Here is a 9,989-nt window from a genome sequence, read left to right as displayed (position 1 = left end):
GAAATTACACAGATTCAGCATCCTTTCATGCCCTTTCAGCACTGTGTGATCCTGAAAACACACATATACCCAGGACTGTTCTCTCTGGGTGCTCTGGTTCTATCTCCCACATTCATGTCAGCTTAAATGTAATTTGAGAAACTGACCACCTGTAAACTTGCACTGTCTTTTTGTGTTTGCCCTGAGAAGTAAAAGTGGCTTTTCCAATGTGTTCTCCTTATCTGCTGCGCCTGTACAAGAATAGACTATAATTGCAAGAGGAATCTGCTTCCTCTCCGAAAACACATCTCTTCTTTGGAACAGATCACATCATGCTGGCAGACAACGGCGTCTGCAACCTGCTTTAGGAGAATGTGATTTTGTCTGTCAGTACCTGATTGTATCTGGCAGGGCTGACTCTTGTTAGCACTGACCCTCATCTCAGGTGAAACTCCGTCACTGTGCTGACATAAATCCAAATTTTGAGATATGAGTTTGAAAATGAAGCGCAGAGCAAATGTGAGGACACTCCATTGACAAACACTCAGCCTCAGGTTTGCATGTGAATCCTCTTAGGCCAACTTCCTGTGTGCAGGCCTTGTTGGAAAAGCTGGAAAGCTTCGTGCCACCCCACCCTGACCCAGAAGGGACCACAGACAACTCCAGAATGGAGACTGTGTGTGCTGTCTGAATGACAGACCTGTCCATACATGCTCCCCCCAACACACACACACACACACACACACACGCACACACACACACACACACACACACACACACACACACACACACACACACACATACACACGCCACCTGACAGGACCACGTATAAAAAAAGCTAGACATACTAACACGTTTTTCTGTCGTGTCTTTCAGATAGATGCAGCATTGCAAGGTTTATACAGCAGCCAGACAAAGTAACAGGCGATCACACTTCAGATACTGATGAAGAATTTAATCTCTGAAGGCACGTGGCAGTTTTGTTTTCTCGTGATGATGACTAGCTGTTTTGTCATATTTGGAAATGAATACCTGCCGTGTAATGTTCAAAAACCTAGCATGAATGATGTTTGTTGTATTTTTCCTCTTGTTTATAATAAGCTCCTTTTTCTTGCAACATTTGTATATCTCACTGAGTTCATGAATCATAAGCAGATCACTTGACACACAGGCCCGAGCTCCTCAGCTTGAGCTGCTAATGATTACAGATAAGGAGAGGCTACTCTGAATAATGAATGTGTTTTAATAATTGTCCTTTTCCACTGATGGGAAAAAACACATTCTGAGGGAATAAATGACCAGACAGTGATAGAAAATAGCTTGCAGAAGCAGAGAGGGGTGCTTGTAAATGCTTTTTTTTTTTTCACAGTCCAGTTCTCCATGTGCTGAGTATATGCTTTTAACAAGAGTACAGTTAGTTCTGCCCACAGATTTTCTTTGAGTCTCAAATCATAGCTTTGTGATGGCCATTCTAAAATACGGACTTTGTTCTCTTTAAGCCACATTGTAACTAATTTGGTGGCATGATTAGGGTCATGGTCAATTTGGAAGAACCATTTATGTCCGTGACTAATGTCTTGAGATGTTGCTTCAACATTTCCTATTGTGTGAGGTGAACCAAAACACCCTCAGAGCATGATGCTGCCATCCCAGTCTGGTTCATCATTTGGTATCATTTTCCGTGATTCTCAGTTTACTTCTCTGGATGATTTCTCTGTATTTTTCCACAATGTTACACTGGGTATCAGTGTGTATGAGACGTTAATTAAAATACATCCAAACGTGTGCCTCAAATTATGACAAACACTGTTGAGTCAACCTATTACAAGATTATAAAGCTGCGACATCCCTTGTAACTATGCCTTATTTTGAGGGTTAGTGGTCTAAGTGAATGTTAGCTTTTAAGAAAGCAGCGAATGATGCTCTAAAAATAATCTTCCATTTATTTTTTTATACCATATAGCAGATAGAAATAATTTTAGTAATCCAAACTCATGCAAAACAGGAAAAAAAAAAAAATAAATTGGTTGATTTCATTTTGGAAGGTGAGAGAAAAAGTTTTAATCTTTTTTATCCAGTGTATGTAAACATCTGGTTTCAACTGTAAATGAATTTATCTCGATCTGAGTGCATGTTTCTGTGCACGTACTTAACCCCAACCCCTCCCCACACCAATCCTTCCCTCTCGTCGAAGAGATTTACTGCAAAGGAGGCCTGTGAGAGAGTACACACGCTCTGCCCAGTCTCCGTTCTGCACCCTGACAATTACTGCTATATATACCACCCCAAATGAGAGCCATGAACCAGCGTGATTATAGGGTGGAGCAGGAGCGAAGAAGGAGAAGGGGGTTGAACAAAAAAAAAAAAAAAAGAAAGGGAGGCGAAGCAAAGAGAAAGGTGGAGGCAGAAAGAGAGGGCAAAAAAGGGCAACTCGCATTACAATTGGAAATGACTGAAAGGTCATGTAAAATGCACTGTCGGGCTTTCATAAATTACAGTGCTCTTCACAAGCGGTGCTTCAGCATGAATGACATATTTCTCTTTTCTTTATAGGGAAGCAGGAAAGAGTAGATGAAAGAGATAAGAAGCATACATGGAATTACCAGTGAGTTCTGCACGTTTTTATGTGGAATAACTAAAGACTATGATTTCTGTCAGCAGACTTCTCAGTGAACTACACTGCACTGCTTTTAATACAGAGCTGGAAAAACCAAACTGGAAAGGCAAGGTTTTTCTGGGTGCAGAACTGCTGCCCTCTTCTGGAAAACTGACAATCCCTACTTGAAATTGAGTTTCCTGTTGATTGTAAAAATGTTTGAATTACTGAGGCTTATATCTTTTTTTTTTTGTAAACTGTTAATAACTGACAGCTGTAACATAACAAGATCAGACATGTTTTCTGATGCCTGATGATATAATGGTGACATAAGAATGATATGTTTGACAGAGGCACCCTCACAGGTTTGGAAGCTTTCACTGACAATAAAATCTCCATACCACTTATCCATCTCTTGCTTTCCTCATGGCTCTTTAACTCTGAACCTGTCACTTTGTTCTGAGTGACAGCCTGCTGTCAGAGGCAGGGTTGCCCTGAGAGGTCACTGCAGCACGGCTGTTTGGTAACAATATGCTGCTTTCAGAGAGGCATGTAAGGAAAGCCTGACTGCCCAATATCAAGTATAAATGTAAAAAAAAAAAATATCCATAATGTAAAATCTGACAGATGATTGGAGCTGGAGATGTTTACCAAACAGATCAGTACATCGTTACTGAAAATGTGTAAAATTCTTGAGCACTGGAAGGCTTGAAGCACGCCGCCCCCAGCTCCGTCTCTGTGCAGAAGTCATTGCTTTTGGGGGGGGGGGAGTAGTAAAATCCAACAGGGATGGATCGGCTTTCATCGTACAGAAACCTATGCTCTGCTTCACTTCAGCAGCTTGTATAATTGGAAGCGTTTTGCCATGAAGATAGAGTCACAGTGGCATATCAATGGGCGCATACTCCAAGGGCATGCAGATAAGAGGAGGCTGCCTCTCTTAACTGGTCGGGACCATGATGGGGTCAATGGCCCTTCCAAAAAGATGGGGACGCTGTGTGTGTTGACTCACATACAAATAGTTAGTCTATCAGTGGTGCGGATCCTTGTGATGTAATTCGCTTTCAGTGATCTTAATCATCAATATCAACATGGAACTATTTGAAAGCCTTGCCTCATTGTGCATGCATCTTAGCAGCAAATAATCCCCACAGTAAAGCAACCAAGTAATGAGATTTATAAGAGCTTTACACTTTAACAACATGCTGCAAGACTGTAAATTATCGTGTCATCAGTAACCTGTTCTGTTTTTTTACCGCTTTTGGTTTTCACACTACTAAAAACTGAAAGATTAAAACAGGTATCTGAAATTCTGATATCTCAGAGAAGCTGTAATGCATTACATTTGTGTACTTGTATCATAATTTTTCTCTTTCGGTCCATACATTGATGATTGTGTCAGAAAACCCTTTAAACCAGGGGTCTCAAACTCACGGCCCGCGGGCCAACTGCGGCCCTCGGGACGATAGTTTGTGGCCCCCGCCTTAATATGAAAGTTTAATGTTAGTGCGACCCGTGAGTTTGATATAATTGGCACTTTTCAGTGTTGTGTGCGGAGCTGAATGAACTTACCAATCACGGTGGAGTATATTGCTCTCGGGGGCGGGACATCAGCCGGGCCTATTTGCATTCTCTATTTGTCATTATTTGCATGCGGTACATGCGCAATTTCCGCGGCCGTTCCCGCTTCACGTGCTTCAGCATCCAGTCTAGACCCGGAAGTTGCTGATCAGTGTAACGTAATTCAGGTTAGGCGCTGTAACGCTTGGGTTGTGTTTAAGGGAGGAGAGGAGGCGGCAGATTCGTCAGGACGGTCAAAAACTCACAACCACACTGGTACTGGGAATTCCACAGTGTTGTCCTTTAATAAATACGCTCTTCACCAACCTTACAAAGCCCGGTTGAACGGCTGCTATATTATCAGACATGAAAATTGAGCAGCGTCCAAACAACCCGTAACATTGCTAAAAAGTTAGGGAGCTAACATGTCCGTCTAGCACGTTTCTCCCACGCTCTCTACAGAGAAGCCGTGGCGCATACTTCTGACATCATTAGCAATACTAGAGTATCTTAAAGAGACACTACACAATTACGGCTGTTACAGCGCCTGACTACGGCCAAATATGGTAATAGGCAATCAGAAAGGTTCAGCTGAGGAGACCGTGTGTGTGAATGCGGCCCAGCCTCACCCAGACTCTACCTCCAGTGGCCCCCGGGTAAATTGAGTTTGAGACCCCTGCTTTAAGCCATGCACACAGGCAAAATCTGTTGTTTGTTCTGGGCAATTTTCCATTTTTCTGGGGTTTTTTTGTTCTCTTTTTTTGATGCTATTATGACGGAAAAATATTTCTGTAATTTAAACTTAAAGAAGACTGAGACTCCTAATAAACTAGAGTCTAAGGGTGGATATCTGGGACGTCCTTATTCTCTGGAGAAATGTGACAAAAATCACATTTCTACAACAATGAAACACTCTTTAAATGTAGACATTTCATACAACTACATAAAGATGATCTACAGCAAAAACTGTAGCTGAAAGGGCATGCTGAACTATTTTAAGAAAGAGCTTTGACTGTGGGAGAATTCTGCAGTGCACGAGGGTTCATCTTCTAAAAACATTGTCAGGCTTAAACTATTACTTTGGGGAAAACCATGAGAGGAATAAAAAGGGTGTATTCAACAATATATAGAGAACTATTAAATTCACTGCTCTCCATTCACTGCAATAGAAGGCTAATGCTGTGATTGACCACTGCATAGGACTTTTGCACAGTCATCAAAAAATGGTCAGTTACCTTTGTCATGCCCATTTGATCTGTCTCACAATGCATCCTCCATTACCCTCCTGTTCCCTGTGCAGCAACAGTTTCAGCCTCTTCTCTGAGAGGTTATGGGGGATGGAATGGGGAGCAGGGTTTCCCTACCTCCACACAAATAAAACTGCATGCCAAGCTGCATAAACCCCACATCCTTATCACCTTCCAGACTTGAGACATTTTATGAGAAGGAACTGTCAGACGCCAACAAGAAGAAGAGACATGCTTTATGCACTGCTGCATCACCAACACTGCTGTTTATTAGACACCGTTATTATTTAACTACTTGTACACTATAAAAGGTCCCAATTCAGGCTTTTGTTTATTGTATCTCACTGCAAGCTGTAAATGTAAAATGTACGTTTAAACCTACGTCTGTGCTTCGGTTATTTAAATTTGTGGTTTTAAAAAAAATAAATACGAAAGTTTTGGTTTGTGTACACGGCTAGGTGAGGCGGATGACCTGCTGTGAGCACAAAGCAGCTCTCTCGACTCTCTTAACGTTTCTATACACACCGATTCTTACCGAATTGGGCCCCACGGCTTCTGAAATAAGCATTTTTGCTTACAGAGGGAAAAATGACTCAACACAGTGTGCCTGGAATGTGAGCGTAGTTCCACAGTTAAAAGAGAAGGGAAATAATGTACTGTACTAGTAGCTTATATTAAAAGTCATAGCCAGCAGAATATTTGACACTATTTAGTTCCCCCATGCAACGTGCTTCCTGGTCTTGGTAGCTTTTGGTTTTCAAAGAGTCCTTTTGGTTTTCAATTAGTCCTTCTTAATTTTTTCCCATTTTGTTATATTATAACCATTAACTTCAGTGTGTCTTATTGGTATTTTATATGACAGATTAGGAAAAACTACAGTGCATCATTGGGCTGTGAAAGGGAAAGTTATACCTAAGCTTCCAAATCCTCATATAAAGATCTGTATACTGTAGCATATCTTTGTATTCAGTTCCACAAGATTTGACACTTTGTGGAACAACCTTTTACAGCAGCTATAGCTGAGAGCCTTATAGGGTGTGTTTTTCTCACTTTGCAAATCCAAAGATTTTTTCCCCCCATTCTTCTTAGGAAAATAGCTAAGCTAACTCTCATTAGCTTACTTGTCCCTGATGAACAGAAGTATTCTTACAGCGTGACACCGCCACTACTGCCACTACTGCCACTACCCACAAAGTGTTAGTTTCATGTCAGGCTGTTTGCATTCTTCTGTGTTTCCTGCATCTCTTCATGACTTATGACAAACACCAAACTGAGCTGTGGCTTCCATTCATCAGTGGTTTTATTCTTGCCCCTTTTACATAAGGTATTATACTGAATTATTTGTGAAGTTCATATTAACCTGCTGGTAGATTTTCCCTTCTGAGCTGGCAGTCAATTGCACTGGATTTTACTTAGAACTGTCAAAGCAAAAAGGAATAAACAAAAAGTGTTCATCATACCTTTCACATTGTTATTTGGAAACCATGAATCCATTTCCTTTCACGTCAGATTTGTGCACCACTTTGTGTTGGTCTATCATATGAACTCCGAATAATGTACATTAACATTTGACAAAATCTTTAAAGTTGAATTAATACCTCTGGAATGGACTGAATGCTCACTTCTTTTATTACTTTCTAGCTCTACAATATCATGTATAATGAAAGTAATAAAAAACTAAAGACCAAACAAGATACGTCTTTCTTTTCAGAAAGCATCCACTGTTGGGTGAATAAACCTTTATTAATTTGTGCTACATTGCTTTGGGTTGCACTCAGCTGCAGATTACTAAATGCAAAATCCCATTATCATTCTTTGGCTTTGGCCTCTTGTGGGTTCTGTTGCAGTAACTTAATTTTGCTCCACTAATCATAATAATTATATATACTACACTAGCCTTTGTAATTACCGTGGAGTACATGCTACTATGCTTTAATGGGTGCTTAAATAAACAGATTTCAGACATTTAGGAGGAAACCTAATTTATGGCCTCCGTAGGAGATCAATCAGATGATGGTGGAGGGTTGAGTTCCATAATTAATACAGAATGCAGCAAGAGTTTGAACCTGGCCCTTCCTTTGTTTTCACTTCTGCTTTCCTTTTCATCCCCACATCCCTCCCTCTCTCCAGCACCTTCGCCATATTATTTATCTGCACTGTCATACCATTGTTGTGATTATGGATGTCATGCAGTCGTAAAGCGCACCACGATCAATAGGCCTGAAATTAAACCAAAAAATGAATTTCCGCAGTGTCGGCCACATGCACTCCTGGGCAGGAATTACCTTGGAGGAGAATGGCTGATTACCCCATTGAGGAGACAGCGACAGAAGCACAGGAGGAGGGATTGCTTACTGACTGAGGGTTGCAGTAAGTCCAGTTTCAGCTGCTGCATTGTAGAACACAAGACATGTGTTCAAAATATCTGATCAAATCATTAAACGGCACCTAAAATATTACCTTTGATTTTTGCTTTGCAATATTATAGACTTTAAAAAAAAATAAAAATCCCAACTGAGGTTTATAGGTTTTTATTGATGAACGTGAGCTATGTTAAAGTAGATTTTCCTCAAATCTAGAACAACTAATGCATACAGGGACAATGCGATAGCAACAGTCAGAGAGACCCGGTGGTGCCTGTGCATGGCACTGACTCTGCCATGCACAGGCACTGACCCTTCCACAGCCACAGCTGCCCCAGGACAGCTGTGGCTACTATCCAGCCATTTACCTTTGTTTTACAACTTTGAATTCTTTCTTCTTCTAACCTAAGAGGGATTTGAGACTGAAACCCTAGTTACTATCTCTGAAGGCTCTCCAACTCTGTACACCACTAAATGAACCAAAAGGATTTCTCCCTGACGAGGTTCTGCAGCCCCATTCCTCAGCATGGCTAATGGTTCCACTGCTTTAATCACTTCAGATGACCTCGAGCCAATCCCTGCACCTAGATGGGGGCAACATCTCATTCAAACGTCATAAACTTTTGATGGTGTCCCTACCATGTTGTCCACAAGCGAATCAGGGGAATCAGGGTTTGATACTAGAGAGGAAGAGAAACGACTACCACATCCAAGGCAGGCAGCAAGTAATACCTCTTGACTTGAGGTTCTAGTGATAAAAAAATAACAGTACCAGAGTCTTTTGAGGGTCTTTAAATCTCTAAATGAGGATCCATATTAAGGAACATCTGGTGCCAACAGTCACAGCATTTCAGCTCCAATAATAAATCTTAAAGTTGCTGCAGTTAAAAGCTCAAGATTTAGCTGATCATCCATCAAGAGGCATCATCCACCTTGTGTCTCAACCCTTGCCGCCTCAGCTCTGGCTCTGACCAAGTTGTTCTGATGAATTTAGTTTCAAAAGATACATAAAGAGACATCGCTTTTCAGTCATAAAAACATTTGTACTTTTGTGATTAGGGGCCCATCTGATTGAGAATGGGCTAGGTCCAAAATGTGGGGCAATGAGAGCTCAGAGGGTCCTTAGTGAAAGGCAAACTCTGTAAAACTCTGTGGGATCAGTGCAGTACATAGCCACTGTTTTCTTTGCATCAGTCAAAAGAAATGATTTCATTTTGAGAACTGAAGTGGTTTAATATTCAGAGATTTGGACCACTGTTTTTTTATTTTTAATTTTTAATTTTAATGGGGATCAGCATAAATAGATGCCCGTATTCTCCGTCTGCGCTGATCACCTTCAACTTCTCTTCAATAAATGTTGTGGTCAGATAATAGCAACAGCTTAAAATTAATAATCTCAAACCTGTCTCTCTTGCAATGTCCGTTCGACATGTTCCCTGTTTTCCTCCACTCGTTTCTCCTCTCCTTCATTTAAAATCGATTTGCTATTAAACCTGAAGTATCGGAGGGGGAGGTTGACAGGGACCGAGGTGGATGCAGCCATATGACAGGCTTCTTCATCTCCAAACAGGAAGTTTGGTTTACATCAGCCCAAGGGCGGGAACTGTCATCGGGAGACCAGAGTGCTAATGGGCTGAATTAATGGCTCCATCTCCTCCTCTTTATTCTGAACCAAGTAGGAAAAGGGTGAGGTCACAGATGTGATGTCGTGTTAGAGTTTCCTTCATCGGATCATCATTAAAGTTTGGAGACTTCGGGGGAGCTAACAAAAAATTGCCCCAAAGACATTAAAAATCATAATTGATGTTTTTAACTTTATTTATGTAACACTGTTGAGTAAGAAAGTTGTTTCTTTGCTTTCACATCATGCAGCATGTCAAGACAGATTTAGTTCACCTCTCCTCTGAAGAGCTTGGTGCAGGGCATTAAGCAACCTTTGGTTTTCAAATCAATTTGACAAATCCCCTGAAAATTGTACAACTGTCTTAGAGCAAATAATGGCCTGACAATCCGCGTTACGGGAAAGGAGAATGACGTGAGACTGACATCTGGGGCCTGTGGCTTCTGGGTTTACACAGAAACATCCTGTTCTGTCACTTGGGGACTTCCAACAAAGACATCATTCGACATGTTCGCTTATACATTTTTAAATTGGATGTTAATTCTATTATAGCTTCATGCAACAACCTTAATTCCAGACTCGCAGCATGTTAAAATGATTTGACTGTTCCTTAACTTTGAGAA

The sequence above is a fragment of the Xiphophorus couchianus genome, chromosome 22, assembly GCF_001444195.1.
Source record: "Xiphophorus couchianus chromosome 22, X_couchianus-1.0, whole genome shotgun sequence".
NCBI classification, from domain to species: domain Eukaryota; kingdom Metazoa; phylum Chordata; class Actinopteri; order Cyprinodontiformes; family Poeciliidae; genus Xiphophorus; species Xiphophorus couchianus.
The sequence above is the reverse complement of the archived record's forward strand: the minus strand, read 5'-3'. Positions refer to the sequence as shown.